The sequence below is a fragment of the Rhinolophus sinicus genome, chromosome 16, assembly GCF_057876585.1.
Source record: "Rhinolophus sinicus isolate RSI-liver-muscle chromosome 16, RSI-T2T, whole genome shotgun sequence".
Taxonomy (NCBI): domain Eukaryota; kingdom Metazoa; phylum Chordata; class Mammalia; order Chiroptera; family Rhinolophidae; genus Rhinolophus; species Rhinolophus sinicus.
Genome location: NC_142516.1, coordinates 66,977,473 through 66,997,563, shown reverse-complemented (window position 1 = coordinate 66,997,563; position 20,091 = coordinate 66,977,473). Strand labels below are relative to the sequence as shown.

At 37.3% G+C, this 20,091-nt stretch overlaps 2 pseudogenes; both read left to right on the top strand.

Annotated features, from left to right (window-relative positions):
• Positions 1-11,342: 11,342 nt before the first annotated feature.
• LOC109458613 (small ribosomal subunit protein eS26 pseudogene) lies at positions 11,343-11,812 on the top strand (annotated as a pseudogene).
• Positions 11,813-16,540: 4,728 nt separating this feature from the next.
• On the top strand, positions 16,541-16,859 carry LOC109458614 (large ribosomal subunit protein eL42-like; annotated as a pseudogene).
• Positions 16,860-20,091: the final 3,232 nt, after the last annotated feature.

The window sequence follows — 20,091 nt, the reverse complement described above, 5'->3', positions numbered from 1 at the left end:
ATATATTTTCTGTGTCATCTATAGTTTTGCTCCATATAATTAAGATGTGTGACAACTGTCTATATGTATGTGTTCCAAGAAGGCAGTCTGCAAGGCAATGCAAGAAAGAAAATGTTGTTTGTTTTATACTCTGACCATCCATCCCCTTCCTTGTAAATTAGCTGTTTCTGCCCCTGCGACAGAGAATGCTATTCAGTTCAGAGGGGGAGGGAGATGTGACAGTTGAAGTAGCTTATGCTTTCTCCTTTGGTGGAGCAAGCTTGCAAAACTTCCAATGACTACCAGTCATGAGCATGTTTTCCAGAAACCTCGAGCTATGTAAGAGCATTTCTTGCAGGATGAAGCTAGTTTTACTGGAGCCGTCTATACCATAGCAAGGTGTAGGAGAGACAGCAGAGCTATTTTAGGAAGACTACACTAGACAACTACTTGAAAGCTGCTGGGGTTTGAATTCAGATCTGTTCCAATTAAAATTATTTCCCCTATTTTCTTCAGAATTGGACAATTATGAACTTCTCTGCAATTTAGCCTCAAGCTATTTGGGGTCTTTAATTTCCTTCATTTACTAAACATAGCTAACTGTGATAACCTGTACTGCCTTATCACCTCTGATGATTTTCACCTTCCTGAGTAGATAATTAAAGTTTAAGCCATTTTAGTGATCTATTTTTGCCTATAAGGTAGAATACAAACTGTATAATTGCTGCCGAGATGTTAAGAAACACCCAGTCTTTGTAGGCAAGAACTGAACACTGAAAAGTGCCACGAGCTCAGAAGGAGAATGTGAATGGGGACTTGTTAGGATAAACATGCGCCAATAAATGTGAAAGTCATTGATTCCTCTTGTCTCTCTCCTCAGAATTGTCCTCCATACCACTACCTCTTGAGTAACAATGTTGGCTGGGGGCTATTTAAGTAAGGCTAATTTAGGAAGTGATTTCTGTGACCTATCTATGTCTGCAATCTAACACATATGACTTTAAAATAATCTTAAATTATTCTATTGCCCGGCTTCCATGAGGACAGTCATCATAATTTTTTTCAAGTTCCAGAAAAACCCAATTGGTCTTTTTCTTTATTAAGTTATCCCAGAAACACAAAGGAATGTGAACAATGATTTAAATCTTAGTACTAGATACTGGAAGTTTCCCATTTCACTTAAGACCAAATCTGCATGTCCCTGTGAGGGAAATATGAAAGGAGTGAAATTTGTCATCAGTGTTCCTTTTTTCCATTTCCCTATATTTGACAGCTCAGAACCATGAACACATGCTGTCATCCTATCCCAACTGTGAGAAAAACATAGCCTAGGATTATTTTATGTCTCACTCGTGTAGATCTAAGTCACCACGTAGTGGGGATCATCAACGCAGCAAAATACCAGTGGAAGAAGGAGACAAAAACCACTACTAAACAACAGAGGTTATTCCTATTTGTTTTATAGCCCACTAGTGACTTACAGTGTAAACTTCAAGCAAGGTGAGAAGGGTACCTCATCTCCGCGGCAGAACACTTATGAGCATAGTAAGAGTCCAAACAAATGATTTACAATTTCTGAGTTGGGAGTAAGACCAACAAGCCAGATGCCTCTTAACAAATCTTCATCTATGTTATCTCAAAATTACCTATTTGAATTGATCAATATGCTACAGAGTAGTTATGATAAAATTTTAAACAATTTGATCAATATTTACAGTTCTCTAACATCATGGATAAGTTCATATGATCAACAAGGAGTTAATAGTATTTCACTGCTCACTGCTCTAAAATACCTCCTTTATACTACCTGAATGTCTCTTTCCCTCTTCTCAGGTGTGAAATTCTACCAAATCAAGATTCATTTGGGTTAACAAGCCCATTCTGAAAGGTAAATAACTCTAAGAGAATTAGTTTAACAATTAAGTCCTTTATGGAGAGTGTACTGGCTGCCTTAAATTACTTCCCTCCTAAACTTTAGTTGAGATATCCCAAGAGTAATGAGTATTTTAATAGCAGAGAGTTAGAAAACAGAAGAGCAATTTTGGAATATGAGGAGAAGGGCTTTACGTAAAGACATGCTTAGGTTAGACTTAAAAATGGGGAGTTAGAGCAGCCAGAGGCATGAGGAAAGTAAAGAGAGGAGTAAAGAAAGAGAAGCATGAAGGCCCTATACACAAAGGATAAATACTTCAAAAATCTGTCCTGGACTAGGCATGCTCCCAGTTTTCAGTGTAATATTGCCTTTTGACTATTCGGATATGAGAAGATAACAGTATGACAGTTTACACCAAAAAATAAAAGTCAAAAGCAGCCTCAATGTCCTCACGCTCCACAGAAACAGACACACCATCTCAAAAGTCATTAATTACCGGTATGTGATTTTAAAAAATCTCCATATGTCTTTATATTCTACAATTTGATAACACCTATAAGGAATAAACACATTTTCTGATATGTTTTCAATAGCTTTACTGATTTACTTATTTTTTGTAAGTCAAAAGACATATGAGTTTATGGAGGTGGGTTGTCAGATGTGGGAGTCAGATGTGGGGCAGTGTCTTAATTCACTGTCTCATGCTTACATTGCTCAGACCATTATTCTAGTCAGCCAAGGCCAGAAATGAATATATTTTCACTCAAAAACAAACCATCTTTTCTTGAATATTCCAGAGGTCTGACAGGCCTCCAGAGAAGTTGTACATTGAATATAGGGAGGCTTAAAAAAAGCAGTTTTTACCAGACTCAAGAGTCAAATGAAGACATTTTAACTCTATTACTTACTCTGCAGCTCAAATACATTTTGTCAAGAGATTATTTGTAGTTGTGAACACCAAATAGATTATCTGTAAACCGCCTGTGGCGAAAGTCGCTTTAAGAATCACAAACCTAGCTGGAGGGAGCAGTGTGGTGATTCTCAACAGCTCGGTGACTCAGTGGGCTGAGAGGACTCCAGGGATTTCTGTTTTCATACAGCTCTGCCTCACAGCCTTGCCACGTAACCATGGGCAGCATTTACCCTGTTTCAGCTGCACTCTCCTCCATAGTTTGTGAGTTAATTCAGCAGCCCTTGGGAGGAAAAACTAATTTAAATGATTTATAAACAAAAGGTTTTCTAGAGTACAGTTAATAATAAATAAGAAGGCTTTAAGCCCTTGCGAGCACAAGTAAATCAGTTCTCAAGTACTTATCCTATTCTATCACCAGCAATCATCTGACAGACTTTACAAAATGCTCACATCAGTTGTCAGACCAAGGCTTCCAGCCCTGCATAGCTGTAATATCTGAGGATTTTAAAATTAGCACCTGAGTCCATATCTCAAGTCTACTAAACCAGTAAGGTCTGGAATTACATTTTTTGTTTGTTTGTTTGTTTGTTTTTGTTTAAGGGCTGCCTGACTGTGGTCACTTAGTGGTTTCATGAACAATAGACCCTAAGCCAATGGGAGCCAGACCCACAGATGACTCACACCAAGTGAGATCTAAGAACAGTTTCAAAGCTGATGTTCCAGGCCGGAGGCATGAATTCCCATTAGTGTACTGGGTGAGCCCTGGAAACACATCTGAAAGGCAATATAGCCTTCTTCATGTATGCCCAATACAGCAGACTCACCTTTCAACCCACTCACTTTCTCTGTCTCAGCCCTAATCTACGTCAGTCCTTCCATCTACCTTCACATGTCCCCAACTTGGGTGCTGGGACAATTGCTACTTCTAATATCCCCATCTTTTCAATGTCCATCACTCTGAAAGAGAAACAAGCTGAGGAAAAAACAGCAGCATTCTGTGGCTGTTATGGCCTACCTAGTTTACTCCATTCAGATCCAGAATCTTGATTTCAATCCTCTGCCCCAATTCCCATCTATATCAGTAACAGAGGTGTGGTTGTTGCTATTGTTTACCTTATTGTTGTTTGTAACTAGGACTTTATGAAAATGATAAAAGAATTTGTTAAAAAATGCCTTACCTACACCATGGAGTGAACACTATATGCTATTCATTGGATAGCTAACTTGAGCAAACTCACATGCAATTATTATAGCGGGAGGCCTGGAATATACATCAGTTTCTCTCCACTAAAAGGTTACTGAAAACCCTTTGCCAGGGTGTTAAAAAGTAGTTTTAGTTCTAATCCAGCATAGTTTTGTCTCCTTGCAACACGCAGGCCCTGCTAAATCTCTTTTGTGGGTCCCATGCTGTGTTTATTCATACCAGCTGAGGCTGAAAAAAATGCTTTCTTTTATCACAATACTTATTCATAATCTATGAAACCTGCTCAGAGTTAAATTTAAGTACTAGCTTTAATAATTGTATTTCTAGGGAGCCTTTGCTTCTGTCAACATTCTCTGAAGAATATATTCCACTGACTGGTCCTCATATTGTTTCCTTGATGCTGTAATTCGTCTCCCATATCTGAGTGCCCCAAGCAGTTGGTGTTGGGTGTGAGTTCTTCACGTTGTTGTAATGGGAACCACCATCAATTGTAATCCCGTTAACAGAGGAAAAAATAGCTTCCAGAATGGGATTACAAACAAAAAAACAAACAAAACAAAAAAAAAAAAAAAAAGGAAAAAGAAGAAAAAGAACTTGCTTCTGCAACTCTGAAGTCAACTCACAGTATAAATAGGGATGAGTTGAGACAACAAAAACATAAAAGGGGAGAGAGTAAAGGTCTGAACCTGCGAAGGGGAATGGAGGATTAGAAGCATGCTGAAGAAAAAGGACTACTGTAAATATGTACATTAATGTAATGGTAACCACTCACAAAAAAAGAAAATCCAGAACTGAAATATATAACACACAAAAAGAAGAAACAGAGAGAAAAATCACACTGAAATAACAAACCAAAAATGTACTCATCCGCTTTCTGGAAATATGGGCAATGTGATTTCATCTCTATGCCACAATTAATATCCATTCTAATTCTCCTTCTGGCTAGCTCCAACAATAAAATAAATTCTTCAGCTTCTCCCTGAAAGGAACTTGTCCATGCAGCCAGCACCCCAACTTTTGTGGCTGCCATCCAAGGGACAAGCCCTCAGATCCTAGCTCTGACAGCCAATAGGGCTCAGCATTCACACATCTCACAGATCCACATTAAACAAAAACGCAGTTTTCAAACGGGTGTACAAATACGTCATGCACCTTCTCTTCCCTTGGCTCAGCACAGAGGCCTATCCACTCTAGGTAACCTCACCTGTGAATTTTTTGTAACCATCAGACTTGGGTGGATTAGATTATTGCTCACTCCTACTATGTTTAGCTGTTGATTTTCCAGTTCCTGCCCGAATTTGTTCCTTCCTTGAGGGAGATCAGTGCATGGAAATTAAGGACTTTTAGAAATAGTCCAGATCACTCACAATTAAAAGCAGCTTTTACCCAAACTTCGTACATGCTTACCTACTCAAGATTTCTTTAAGTATATCTTTCTGTCTGACCCAGGATGTTATACCATTTCCTCATCTTTCTTTAACCCTTGAGGTTATTGTTTGCTCTCCAGTAGAACAAGACTTTCCCCCCCAACATCTATCTCTATGGTTTTAGGTCAAAACCACTGACATCACAGCTGCCTCCCCTCACAAGCCAGTGTTGCCTCGGTTCTCAGCAATTCCAGCATCCCTGAGGCTTGCCCCTGGAGACTTGATTCATCCTTCTTGCTTCAAATCAAAACTGCAAAAGTTGTAATTTCCTTACATTCCTAAAGCTTAGCTCTAGCCCTGGGAAATTCCTACGTCTTTCCTTTCTCTAGCATTAAACTCATTAAAAATATCTTAGTTTTCCTATCCTTCCTTCAACATTTGCTGGAACTAGAAAGGAAAGTAGTCTGGACAGTGCCCAGAAAAAGAACACAAGGGGGGACATTTATAAACATGTCCTTACCTCATTCAGAGTATACCCTCAAGAGCTAGCAAGCCTGGTTTGGTGTTTTGGGTCCAATTGTATTGCTTGAGAACCCCAAGATACCATGTCTTTAAGGTTCCTGCTATTTGGATTATACCACTTATTCTGGTTCTTTCCATTCCAGTTTACCAAGCAATCTGATTATAGGCTGCCTTCCTACATAGCCTTTCCCACACCAAGCAGCTTAGCTGACAGAAGTGTACCAATATGCGTGGAAGCTGAATTTCTCATTATAAATTTATGCATTACTCCAGTTTGTTCATTACTTTCATATGAGTCTGGTTAGTGTAGCTTATCTTCTGGGACAGCTCTCTTCTAAAAAACTATAAACATTCATGTTACTGGACATAAATTTTTTTGGCCCCAATCTCAGACTTTTAGAGACTCATAAAGATGTATGGTAACTAGGGTTAAATGCTCAATTCAGTTATATTCCTGGGAATTCCTTAACTTACAGCTGGGCACCTGGGTTTTTTATGTCTTATTTTCTACTTTAATCACCACAAAATTATACACACACCCAGACAAATGATTTTTCTATTAATTCATTGATCTTATGAATGAAAATGTCTTTGAGTCATTAATTTTCAATTTTCTGTTTAAGACTAGTATTGGCATATTTAAAGGTAAGTCCTGAGTTGTTTTACTTTGTCAGTTGTTTGATAAATTTGCAAAAGTCTTGGTTTCTTCACAAAGTCTAACATGTCCCCCAAATTTTAAGCAAAAACTCTTCTGAGGAGTACATTAACAGTTTATTAAGGAAAACTCAGTGCAATGTTTCCAACTAGCAAGCATAATATATTTCTAATTATCTGTTCTTTTTAAAAATTTCCTGTCTTTCAGATTATTGTTTAAAAACAATTTTTCTTCAAGACATCACCAATTAAGTGAGAGTGACCTACCTCAGCAGGCGTCCTTACATTGGACTTTTCTTTCTTAGCTGTGGATTTCTCCCGCCCCTGCTCTCCACCCTCAATCCTACTTCATTTGTTGATTTCTACACAGAGTCTTTGGGTAACCTTGAGCCATCAACATTCTAACTGTGTCTTTTAAGAATTGTCAAATAGGGGATTGTTGTGCTTGTATAATTCATGTTTGACTTTTTCAGTCTTGGTTTTATTTTTAAATACGTCCTTCTCCCTCCTCCCTGTTCTCATCACACCAATCGTCTCAGTGGGAAGAGGCAGAGATAGGGGTCTGAATTATGAACGTATGTTTCCAGAGAAATAGCTACAGATATTGCACCATGCCTGATTCACTTTCTCTGTGGACACATCTCTCTCCCCCATCCCTCCCCACAACACACACAATGAAAGCTGAAGAGTATTGGAGAAGTCCGTGAAGGTAGCCCCATCCACATTTGGCTTTTAAGAAGACTGTTTTTGCTGCTTTTGTGTCAACTACATTAAAGTTCTCTCAAGTTGTCCCTCGGTAGACTTCTAATGCATTCTCCAGTCTGCAGCCAGAGTGATCTTTTCTAAAATGCAACTTAGTGCTTGCAATACGATGACAATTCAAATCCTTTCTGACTCCCCTTTCTACACAAAGTGAAATTCTGAGACAAGTAGACAAGTTCTTCCATGTCTGGACTTTTCCTTTCTCTGGGCCCCTTCTTTTGACTGGAGCTTCTCTCTGAGTCTGTTTATTAAATATATCCAATCTCTAACAAGCTACCAAGTTCCCAAATGGTCCTGTGTCCTTGCACATGCTGTTCCCTCTGAGTGCAATTCTCTTCCCCCCATTCCACCCTGAAAATTATTCATTTTTTCAAAGCATATTTTGTGGTACTTCCTCTGCAGAATGCTTTCCTGAATCTATAGCCACCACAGTCCTTAATTTATTCCCCTGATCTGCTTTATAGAGACTTATCAGGATCCCTATAACTCTTTATTGTGTTCATTACTTACATTTTATCTCTCTTTATAAGTCTCTATGTATAAATGTTTTCAGATTTTTTTTGGTAGATAACCAGGAGAGCGATTGCTGGGTCATATGGTAATTCTATTCGTAATTTTTTGAGGAACCTCCACACTGCCTTCCATAACGGCTGCACCAGTCTGCATTCCCACCAACAGTGTATGAGGGTTCCTTTTTCTCCACAGCCTCTCCAACATTTGTTACTATTTGTCTTGTTGATGATAGCCATTCTGACTGGGGTGAGGTGATATCTCATTGTGGTTTTGATTTGCATTTCTCTGATGATTAGTGATGTTGAGCATTTTCGCATATGTCTATTTGCCATTTGTATGTCCTCTTTGGAGAAATGTCTCTTCAGGTCCTTTGCCTATTTTTCAATTGTGTTGTTTGTTTTTTTGTTGTTGAGTTGCATGAGTTCCTTGTATATTCTGGACATTAGCCCCTTATCGGAGGCACTATTTGCAAAAATCTTCTCCCATTCAGTTGGTGGTCTCTTTATTTTGTCAATGGTTTCTTTTGCTGTGCAGAAGCTTTTAAGTTTCATATAGTCCCATTCGTTTATTTTAGCTTTTACTTTCCTTGCCTTTGGAGTCAAATTCATAAAATGCTCTTTGAACCCAAGGTTCATAAGTTTAGTACCTATGTTTTCTTCTATGCAGTTTATTGTGTCAGGTCTTATGCTTAAGTCTTTGCTCCATTTTGAATTAATTTTGGTACATGGTGACAGATAGCAGTCTAGTTTCATTCTTTTGCACGTGGCTATCCAATTCTCTCAGCACCATTTATTGAAGAGGCTGTCTTTCCTCCATTGTATGTTTTTTGCTTCTTTGTCAAAAATTATCTGTCCATATTTATGTGGTTTTATTTCTGGGTTCCCAATTCTATTCCATTGGTCTATGTGTCTGTTTTTCTGCCAATACCATGCTGTTTTGATTATTGTAGCCCTGTAGTACAAGCTAAAGTCGGGGAGTGTGATACCTCCAGTATTGTTCTTTTTTCTTAAGATTGCTTTGGCTATTCGGGGTCTTTTGTGGTTCCAAACAAATCTGATGATGTTTTGTTCTATTTCTTTAAAAAATGCCATTGGGATTTTGATGGGGATTGCATTGAATCTGTATATTGCTTTGGGTAATATGGCCATTTTAACTATGTTGATTCTTCCAATCCATGAGCCCGGAATGTCTTTCCATTTCTTTGTGTCTTCTTCAATTTCTTTAAAAAATATCTTATAGTTTTCAGCATATAGGTCCTTCACATCCTTGGTTAAGTTTATTCCTAGGTATTTTATTCTTTTTGCTGCAATTACAAAAGGAATTGTTTTTTGTATTTCTTTTTCTGAGATTTCATTGTTAGTATATAGGAATGCAATGGACTTTTGTACGTTGATTTTGTAGCCAGCAACTTTACTGTATTCGTTGATTGTTTCTAATAGCTTTTTGGTGGAGTCTTTAGGGTTTTCTATATATAGCATCATGTCATCTGCAAAGAGTGACAATTTAACTTCTTCATTCCCAATTTGGATGCCTTTTATTTATTTCTCTTGCCTGATTGCTCCAGCAAAGACTTCCAACACGATGTTGAAAAGCAGAGGTGACAGGGGACAGCCCTGTCGTGTTCCTGAACATAGAGCAAAGGGCTTCAGTTTTTCACCATTAATTATGAGATTAGCTGAGGGCTTGTCATATATGGCCTTTATTATGTTAAGGTATTTTCCTTCTATACCTATTTTATTAAGTGTTTTAATCATAAATGGATGTTGTATCTTGTCAAATGCTTTTTCTGCATCAATTGATATAATCATATGATTTGTGTCCTTTATTTTGTTTATGTGATGTGTCACATTGATGGATTTGCAGATGTTGAACCATCCTTGTGCCCCGGGGATGAACCCCACTTGGTCGTGATGAATAATCTTTTTAATGCATTGTTGTATTCGATTTGCTAGAATTTTGTTTAGGATTTTTGCATCTGTATTCATCAGAGATATTGGTCTGTAGTTTTCTTTTTTTGTGTTGTCCTTACCAGGTTTTGGTATCAGGGTAATGTTGGCCTCATAAAATGAATTACGGAGTACTGTCTCTTCTTCAATTTTTTGGACGAATTTGAGCAGGATTGGTATTAGATCATCTTTGAAGGTTTGGTAGAATTCACTAGTGAAGCCAACTGGTCCCGGACTTTTGCTTTTGGGAAGGTTTTGGATGACTGATTCAATTTCCTTACTGGTGATCGGTCTGTTTAGATTTTCCAGTTCTTCATGGTTCAGCCTAGGAAGGCTATATGTGTCTAAGAACTTGTCCATTTCTTCTAAGTTATTGAATTTGGTGGCATATAGTCCTTCATAGTATTGTTGGATGATCCTTTGTATTTCTGTGGTGTCCGTGATAACTTCCCCTTTTTCATTTCTGATTTTGTTAATTAGTGTCTTCTTTCTTTTTATCTTAGTGAGTCTAGCCAAGGGTTTGTCAATTTTGTTAATCTTTTCAAAGAACCAGCTCTTTGTCACATTAATTTTTTCTATTGTCTTTTTGTTCTCTATTTCATTTAGTTCTGCTCTGATTTTTGTTATTTCCTTTCTTCTGCTGACCTTGGGTTTCACTTGTTCTTCTTTTTCTTGTTCTTTAAGGTGTAACATGGGGTTATTTATTTGGGATTTTTCTTGTTTCTTGAGATAGGCCTGTAATGATATAAATTTCCCTCTTAAAACTGCTTTCGCTGCATCCCAAAAATTTTGGTAGGATGTATTTTCATTGTCCTTTGTTTCTATGTATCTTTTGATCTCTCCTCTATTTTTTTCTTTGACCCAGTCATTCCTTAAAAGTATGTTGTTTAATCTCCATGTATTTGGTTTTTTTCCTGCTTTCTTTTTGCAGTTGATACCCAGTTTTAAAGCCTTGTGATCAGAGAATATATTTGGTATGATTTCAATCTTCTTAAATTTGCTGAGGCTGATTTTATGTCCCAATATATGGTCTATCCTTGAGAATATTCCATGTACACTAGAAAAGAATGTATAGTCTGATATTTTAGGATGAAGTGCTCTATATTTGTCAATTATGTCCAATACATCTAATGTGTCATTTAGGGCTGCTATTTCATTATTTATTTTCTGTTTGGCTGATCTATCCATAGCTGCCAATCTTTATAAGTCTCTATGCTCCTTGAGGGATCCATAGATGTATGTAAGTCATATTTTACCCAGAATGCATGATAGATCATTGGATACAGACTCTGCTCCATGAATTTATGTTTGCTAATATTATCCAATGAGGCAAATATCATTCCACCAATCCACAAGCATGAATTTGGAATTTATTTCAGAGCAATGCAGAATTTTTCTAACCTTTGTTCAATGCCTTCAGTGATCGAAAGCATTCATTAGCACAGAAATTAGCAGAGATTATGAATATGGTCAAGCAGCAAAGTGCACCCAAGTGGTCTAGGCGACCCACATCCAATAATAACCCTGTGTTTTCACCGGTGGAGCAGGTGACACAGTACAGTCAACATACTAAGAGATATAACTCCTCTCTCGGGTCCTCGCTTCCAAGATGACCAAGAAACGAAGGAACAATGGTCGTGCCATAAAGGGCCGCGGCCACATGAAGCCCATTCGTTGCACCAGCTGTGCCTGATGCCTCCCCAAGCACAAGGCCATTAACAAGTTCGTCGTTGGAAACATAGTAGAGGCTGCAGCCGTTAGGGACATTTCCGAAGCGAGTATCTTCAACGCCTATGTACTTCCCAAGCTGTATGTGAAATTACATTACTGTGTGAGTTGTGCCATTCACAGCAAGGTAGTCAGGAATCATTCCTATGAAGCCCAGAAGGACCGAACACCCCCACCTCGATTTAGACCTGTGGGTGCTGCCTCACGACCTCCACCAAAGCCCATGTAAGGAGCTAAGTCCTTAAGGACTGAAGAAATATTCTCTGGGTGAAAAAATAAAATGGAAATTATACTTTAAAAAAAAAAAGAGAATCACTCATGTACACACACACAAACACACATGCCTGCTTTCTAGGCTCTGGGATCAGATTTATCTATAAGTTGACATCAAAGTCTCAAGTATTCAAGGCATAATATCTATCAAAGCAGAGTTCCTGAATTTAACTTAAACAGTCTCAACTAGCAAAGGGATATTTGCCTGGAAAATTCCAAATAACAAAAATTTCAACAGTCTTGACTCTGTGTGTGTGTGTGTGTGTGTGTGTGTGTGTGTGTGTGTGGTGTGTGGAGGGGGTGGGGGGGTCTTGATATACAAAGGATCAAGAATAATATGTTACTTTTGGGAACTTCCTTCAAGTGGTCAGAAACCATGAAAATTTACCCCAAATTATCTTTTGTATTGCCCCAATCTCAGCTACATTCAAGCTTGACTATAACCTTTTAAAAACCTGTTCTTATTTTCTTTGAAATTACTGAGTGATTTTCAGGAGCAAATACAGTGCAGTTTCTGTCTTTGACTCCCATAGATTTAGTAGTGCTCTTGCATCTTATATTAAATATACATTTATTGACAAAATACATGAAATATCTCATTACCACTTTCTGTTCCATAAATATAGATGAGCAGTGTCATAGATATTTATTTCCCTAAGAGTAATGTAGACAGACGCTCTGATCAAAACTTAAAACTGGAAGAGAATACCAAAAAAGGACAAAAGAAGCTAAATTAGAACACATTTTCTTCTTTGCTATTTCAAATGTCTTAAAATATCAGAATTCCACGAGTAGTATTTCATGAGTAGTTCATATCCCTTTGAGGGTTATTAAATTATTTAAGCTTTCCTTGTATTCATGGCATTTTACTCCCAAATGGGGTATTGTCAGAATGTTTTCTTCTCTTCCTTCTTTTCATTATTAAAAACTGTCTCAGATGCAAATTAATACTAACTTGTTGCAAAACATATTTTTCTACCTATTTTAAATTATTAGGAGACCTTAAGTATAAGGTAATTGAGTAAATAAAATTAGCTATCACCATATAATAAAGGTATGTTTTTCCAATTATCAAATGGAATATATCCCAGCATCAGAAACTATTTACAAAAGAATTCCCATCCAATGTAAATATAAATATGTAAATGAATTATATAGTTTAAAGGGCCTATCGTGAAAACAGGTAATTTTCTACATGTATTTCAAATAAGAAGGAACTTAATATAGGGAATTAATGCTCACAGACTGATGGAAGGGCTGGGGGAAAGAGTTTGGGGGAGGAAACGCTGGGTTTTAGGAAATTAGGGAACTGTAGACATTTAAGGAAATCTCCACTAATGAACTCAACTGACCAGCTCTGAGGCAGAGATGTACAATCTGCCCACAGTTGCCAGGTAATAAAAATGGCCTCTCTTCCAACTTCCAAATATGCAACTGCCTCATTGGCAGAATCTAACCCAGAATCCTATTAGCCAAGGGCTTATTACTATTAAAAGCCAAAAGGCCAGAAACAAATGCTAACCTTTCTTTTGAGCAAGTCTGGAAAATGTTGCTTTAAAAATACCATCTTTATTTATTTATTTTTTAATGTACAGATGTGGTGGTTACTTTTTTGTTTTTTTTGTGGCTTCAAATTCTTTGACCCTTCTCCCATTGAGGTTGGTTCCATGTCCTCTTCCTCCCCTAGAATCTTAAGGTCCTTATGGCTGCTCTGAAGATAGAGTATTGCAGAAGTGAAGATATGAAACTTGTGGCGCTGGGCCAGAAAGACCATGGAACTTCTGCCTGGCTTTCTTGGCATGCTTGGTCTCAAGACTCTCCCTCTTAGCACCCAACTATAATGCTGAGAGAAACTGAAGAGACATTCTCAGCCGAGCCCAGTTTTGAGTTCCCCCAGCTCAGGTATCAGATGTGCAAGGACCCAAGCCTCCAGGTATTTGTTCCCACTGTATTACTCACCCCCAGTGATATGAAGCCTGAGCTATTGTAGAGCAGACACAAGCCATTAGTTGTAGTATTTTCTCTGATCCACGGAATTTGTGAGCATGACAGAGTAGTTGTATTACCCTATTCAGTGGTTTATTACTCAGCAATAGTTATTTAAACAACTTCTGAAAAGATGAGAGATAAGAAAAAATAATGAAATGGATGGAGACTTACAGATGGTGAATTCAACTTGAGAATGCAAATTTGAAAGGTGCCCCAGTAGCCTAACAGGTGTGGTTTATGCACAAAGCAATGCAATTAGGCTGACAATCATCTGTTATAAATCTGTAATATTTATCTTCCTCCGTTGTATTCCTTCTCCAGTTATATAATCTTAAGTCTGGGGCCTGAAACCTCAAAGGGCACAGGTCTGGTAGGTCTGCGTCTTCTTTACCCATTCTCATATTATCACCCAAATTACACAATTGTAGTGCAATTTGGGTCTTTAAGAAGTTACAATTTTCAAAGGTACTGCAAAATTTTTACCACATTAATTAATTCTCATCCACACACTCCCAGAGGAAAATAAGGAACAAAAATTCCAATTACTGAATCCACTTGCTAAGAAAACTGAGTTCCCTGCAAGTGGAGCCTCATATATTTTTCTAAACCTTTCCTTTGAGTTTGGAAATTCACAGTTATAGAACATTCTTATGGCAAAGTTCCTCTTCTGTTGCTTCCTCTCACTTTTTATCCAGATGTTCTCTTTGATTTTTATCTTTTTGTGCCTTTTGCTCTGCTATCATGAGTGACAGTTATTATAAGCTTTTATGTGGTATTGTATGTTCTTGAGCCCCTCAGGGATTAGATCTATTTCATTATTCTGTTCTGCACTCATTACCACCCCGTTCTTCATGTTTGAGTGTCCAGGGTGTATAAAACCATAGTTTGGTCCTGTGGCAAGTGATAAAAGTACTGGAAGACATAGTTCTTTCCTGCAAGGTACTTACTTTCTGATGGAGATAGAATACATAAAATAGCATGAACTTTTTAAAAATGGCAATTGTGTTTTTTTTAAACAATTTTTTGTTTTAAATTGGGGAACAGTGTGTTTTTCCAGGACACATCAGCTCCATGTAAAGTTGTTTTCAATTTAGTTGTGTGGGGCGCAGCTCAACTCCAAGTCAACTCATTGTTTTCAATCTAGTTGTGGAGGGCGCAGCTCACTGGCCTATGTGGGAATTGCACCGGCGACGTTGGTGTTATGAGCACTGCCCTCCAACCACTGAGCAACCGGCCGACCAAAATCTCCTTTAATTTTGAAACAATAAGAATAGTTTTATAGTTTGACTATGCTTGGCTGCAGGACATAGTGGAACCTCTGTGGTTTCAACGACTGGTCCAAAGAGGACTGAGTTTGAGTTCCCCATTTCTTTCTCTCTCTTCACTTACTGAACAACTAATGAATGCCAAGTAGTATGCTACTCAGTTTGCAGTTTTATTTAACTGACTCCATGCTTGGATTGCCCCTCACAATGTTAGGCAATGATCCAATAGAACAAACCAAGATAACACATTTGAGGGTTTGTTCAAAGCACGGGAGGAGAGGTGGTTCAAAGGCAACCGACTGTTGGGCGGCCGTGCCATACTTTCAGGTGATCAATCCATTAAAAGCAGGATTTTAGTCAAGTCTTTCATATACTGGCCACCTACCATGGAATAGAGACTCTGTTAAACCTGGAGATAAAAAATGCTTAAGCCATAGGCCTCTGCCTACAAAGACTGTAGTATCTCGGGGGAAAGATTCATAAGGTCAGGTGGAGGCACAAAGGACAGAGAGGTCTAACCCCAGTAGGAGGGTAAACAGGTGAGGCAGGGATACAAAGTACCCAATGACCCAAGCCACGGGGTTATAGTTTAGGATAACAGCTCCACTGCCCAAAAGTGAACTACCCCATTTGAAACCCAAACGGATCCTGATACAAACAACATGGATGAACATATAAACTGTTATGTTTAACAAAATAAGAAAGACACAAATGAGTGCATGTTATATGATTCCATTCCAAAACAGGTAAAACTAAACTATGGTGAAAGAAGTCATAACAGTAGTTGCTTCTTCAGAGTACTGACTGAAAAGAAGCATAATGGAATTTTCCAGGGTGATGAAATATTTTATATCTTGTTTGAGTGTTGGTTACAAGACAGGATACATTTGTCAAAACTCATTAAATCATGAACTCAAGATCTCCTCAACCTTTTAGTCTGCTTTATGCTTGGCTTCTCAGCCTCTCAGCCCTGGGCTCTTACACGTCAGTACAATTCTTCAACGGTAAGGATGGCAACGAATATTTGATTCATCACAATGCACTTCCCTGCTCTCCAGTAACTGGGCCCTTCACGTCCTGAAGGACAGGATAGCTCAGCAATACCTACAAACAACTCATTTTGCATTATTATTATTATCATCAGTTATATTCTACTGTTTCTATTTTGTATTATGAAGATACAAGCTAGTCCAACCTATCCAGAAAGGGAGGTCTAAAATAGATTTTTTAAAAAGAAACTGTGTTTTGCCAACTGAGGAGCCATATGGAAAAAGTAAAATGAAATCTGCTCTTCACACTATACACCTGTATGAATACCAAGGGGATCAGTGTAAGAAACCGCATAGTAGAAAAAAACATGGATGGACTCCTTTATAAGCTAGGGGTAAAACTTCTCTCTGATTCAAAATCAAAAAGTGATATAGGAACCAACTTGATAAATTTGACTAAATAAAAATTAGAAACAAAATTTTTGTGTTATAAAACACAATATACAGAGTTAAAAAAAAAAAAAAAAGAACTTTCTCTGCATGCTGATAGCACTCCCCCAAACATGGTGAATATTCCTAAAACCTAGGGGGCTTTCTATAAAGTGTGTGGCAAGCACCAACCCCACAAAGTGACACAGTACAAGAAAGGCAACGATTCTTTGTATGCCTAGAAAGAGTCATGGTGACAACAAGCAGAATGATTATGGTGAGCAGACTAAGGAAATTTCCTGGGAAAAAGCTAAAACTACAAAGCAGATTGTGCTGAGACTTAAATATGGTTAGCCCAACAGCAGTTCTACAAGAATGCTGGCTATTAAGAGATGCAAACATTTTGAATTGGGAGGAGATACGAGGAGAAAGGGCCAAGTGGTCCAGTTCTAAGCTCCATCTTTTGCTTCATTATAAAGACAACAAAATCCTGACGTTATATTCATTTCAAAAAATAAAAAATGGTAAACTGAAAAAAATGTTTACAACTTGTAGAGTTTTGATACCCCTAATATTTAAAGCACTCCTCATAATTAAGAAGAAACAATCAAGTATCAAATACAAAACAATGGCAAAAGATATGAAGAGAAAGCACAGAAAAAGAAATCAGGGTGTGTGTGTGTGTGTGTGTGTGTGTGTGTGTGTGTGTGTGTGTGTGTGTGTAAGTAATGCTCAGTTCTCATTCATAATTAGGCAAATGAAGATTTTAAACTCTATTCTGTAGACTTAATTTTAGTACTAGTATTAGTATTTTTATTTTAAAACTATTATAGGATGTTGCAGGATAGAGTATTTGTGTTAATGTCAGTGAGAACAAGGATTTTTGGTTTGAGAGAAAAAAGTTCAAGAAGTGAAAATCTCTATATCTTAAAATTGAGTTAGAAATATTAATGTAAAAGGACTTTATCTGTCTTGTTTTGAAAACACATATTGACAAGTTCTCTCTACTAAAAAGACCTGCAAGCAATGGCAAGTCAGAGCAATGAGTGCCCTTAGACTCCAGATGGTGTCTCCAATTTCCATTCCCCACTGAAAGGAAGAAAGTTCTTTGGGAAAAGGCTGAAACCAAGTCCACCATCGATCATACCCTTTTGACCTAGTGGATGAGTGGCACTTTTTTTTTTTTTTTTTTTACATAGAATAATTATAGCTAACAAATGTGAGAGGAATGTAGAATCAGAAACTCACTATTTTGCAAGATCTAACCAAAAATGTTTTCAAACAATTGTCATGAACATACATTAAACGATGAGTTGAAGTGATCAATAACCATTCAGCATTACCAAACATTAGAAATCAGATGTTATTTGCCTCCAGATGTCAATATGAAGTACAAAGTATCATCTATGAGGTTTAGAAAAAAATTTAATGTGATCCAATCATGCTTTTAAATGTACATTATTTCTGAAATAATGTAGAACATGCAGGAGCAAGTAAAATTATGTCACAAGAAACAAATCCAGAATATAGAAGATTCTACAGGACAACTGGGCAAATTTCTTCAGCAAGTTGATGGCATGTGAGGAAAAAAGGAAAGACTGTTCTAGGCTAATATTTAAGAAGATGTGTAAAAGACAGCAATGGCATGCAATCGATGAATGGACCTTATATGAGAAAATCAACTCTAAAACATATTTTTGACACCATTGAAGAAATTCTAACATGGACTGGGTATTCTAAGTTATTAGAGAATTATTGTTAATTTTGTTAGGCGTATTAATGGTATTTTGGTTATGTGAAAAAATATCTGTTCAAAAATTAACATATACAGAAGTGAATTAAAATTACACGATATGGGATGGACCCAGAGGGTACTATGCTAAGTGAAACAAGTTAGACTGAGAAAGACAAATGCCATATGATCTCCCTTATATGTGGAATCTAAAGAACAAAATATGGCATTTGTCTTTTACCATTTGCAACAACATGGATGGACCTAGAGAACATTATGTTAAGTGAAATAAGTCAGAAAGAGAAAGACAAATACCATATGATCTCACTTATATGCGGAATCTAAAGAAAAGAATAAGTGAATGAACTAATCAGAAACAGTTTTGGAAACATGGAGGAAAAACAGAGGGTTGCTAGAGGGGCAGGGGGGTGGGGATAAGGGGAAGGTGAGAGGTTTTGGGAACGTACAGAGGGATAGTGGATGGGGGAAGGGGGGTTCACACAGTGTGAGGATATAAATGATAAACGTCTAAGTTTTGCTTTGTCTTGTGCACCTGAAACTAATTTAAAAAATAAATAAATAAATAAAAATTAAAAAAAAAAAAAAAGAAACAACTCAAGCTCAGGATAGTGAAAGTCAAACTTTATGTTATAAATATTCCAAAGGATAGTGTAAACAAGGTGATGTGGCATCAACTACAAGAAGATTTTATATATATATATCCTCAGTATTATCTGTAGTGTCAGAGTGCATAATAGTACTGGCATCACAAGCTGTGTTACCATTTAATCCTTTTTTCCCCCTTTTGGTTGCTGCTTCTATTATGTTATTGCAGAAAAATTAAAAAGTGAGATGTTCCATCAGCAAGAGGTAAAAAAAAAAAAAAAAAAAGAATAAATTGGTAGTTGCAAAACAGTCACAGGGATGTAAAGTAGAATGCACAGAGAATATAATCAGTAATGTTGCAACAACTATGTATAATGCCAGGTGGGTACAAGATAAATGGGGGAGAATCACTGCATAAATTATGTAAATGTCTAACCACTATACTGTCCACCTGAAACTAATATAAAATAATATTGAATGTCAACTGTAACTGAAAAAAAATAAATACTTTTTTTAAAAATGACATGATATATTGTCAGTGTTAAGTATTGTCTTTCTCTCAGTACGCCATTTTAATTGAAATTTTAAAATGTTGTAAATTATGTGCTACTGACTCATATAAGTAAACTTTTTCTCTTTTTTTTCTTTAATTTTTATTGGGTAATATTGGGGAACAGTGTGTTTTTCCAGGACTCATCAGCTCCAAGTCAAGTTGTTGTTTTCAATCTAGTTATGGAGTCATTATTTTCAATCTAGTTGTGGAGGGTGCAACTCACTGGCCCATGTGGGAATTGAACTGGCGACCTGGGTGTTACGAGCACTGCACTTTAACCAACTGAGCCAACTGGCCCCCATAAGTAAACATTTTTATGACTTCCTTATCTATCCTGACTCAATTTCTAGCTAATCTTGCAGTGGGGTATTTCATAGTTCTAATGGTTTATAGGAGGCAGGAAACAGGTTTCCAAGGAGCTCTTGTTAGGGTATGAGTCGTTATCATTTTATATGTCATATTTCCATTAAATAATTCATCTGCGGTAATTCTGACTTTTATCCATGAATCCCTGTAGGGAAAAATCCTTTTTCCATCTAAGAAAAGGGGCAGTGGAGTATGCTCCCTTTAAACTAAGAAAAAATGGACAGTTTTCAATGGGTTGAATCAGAACTCTGGGATAAATGGAATAGTCCCCAAGGATGGTCAAGTGTGATTCTCTCCAGATGGCTGCACAGGATGACACTTCATAAAACATCATTTCTCTGCTAAGCTGCACAGCATCTCTGGTGCTTCAAACATATTGTTTATCTTATCAAGAGGAGCAGGTTCTAAGGTAAGAACTGAACAAGTGC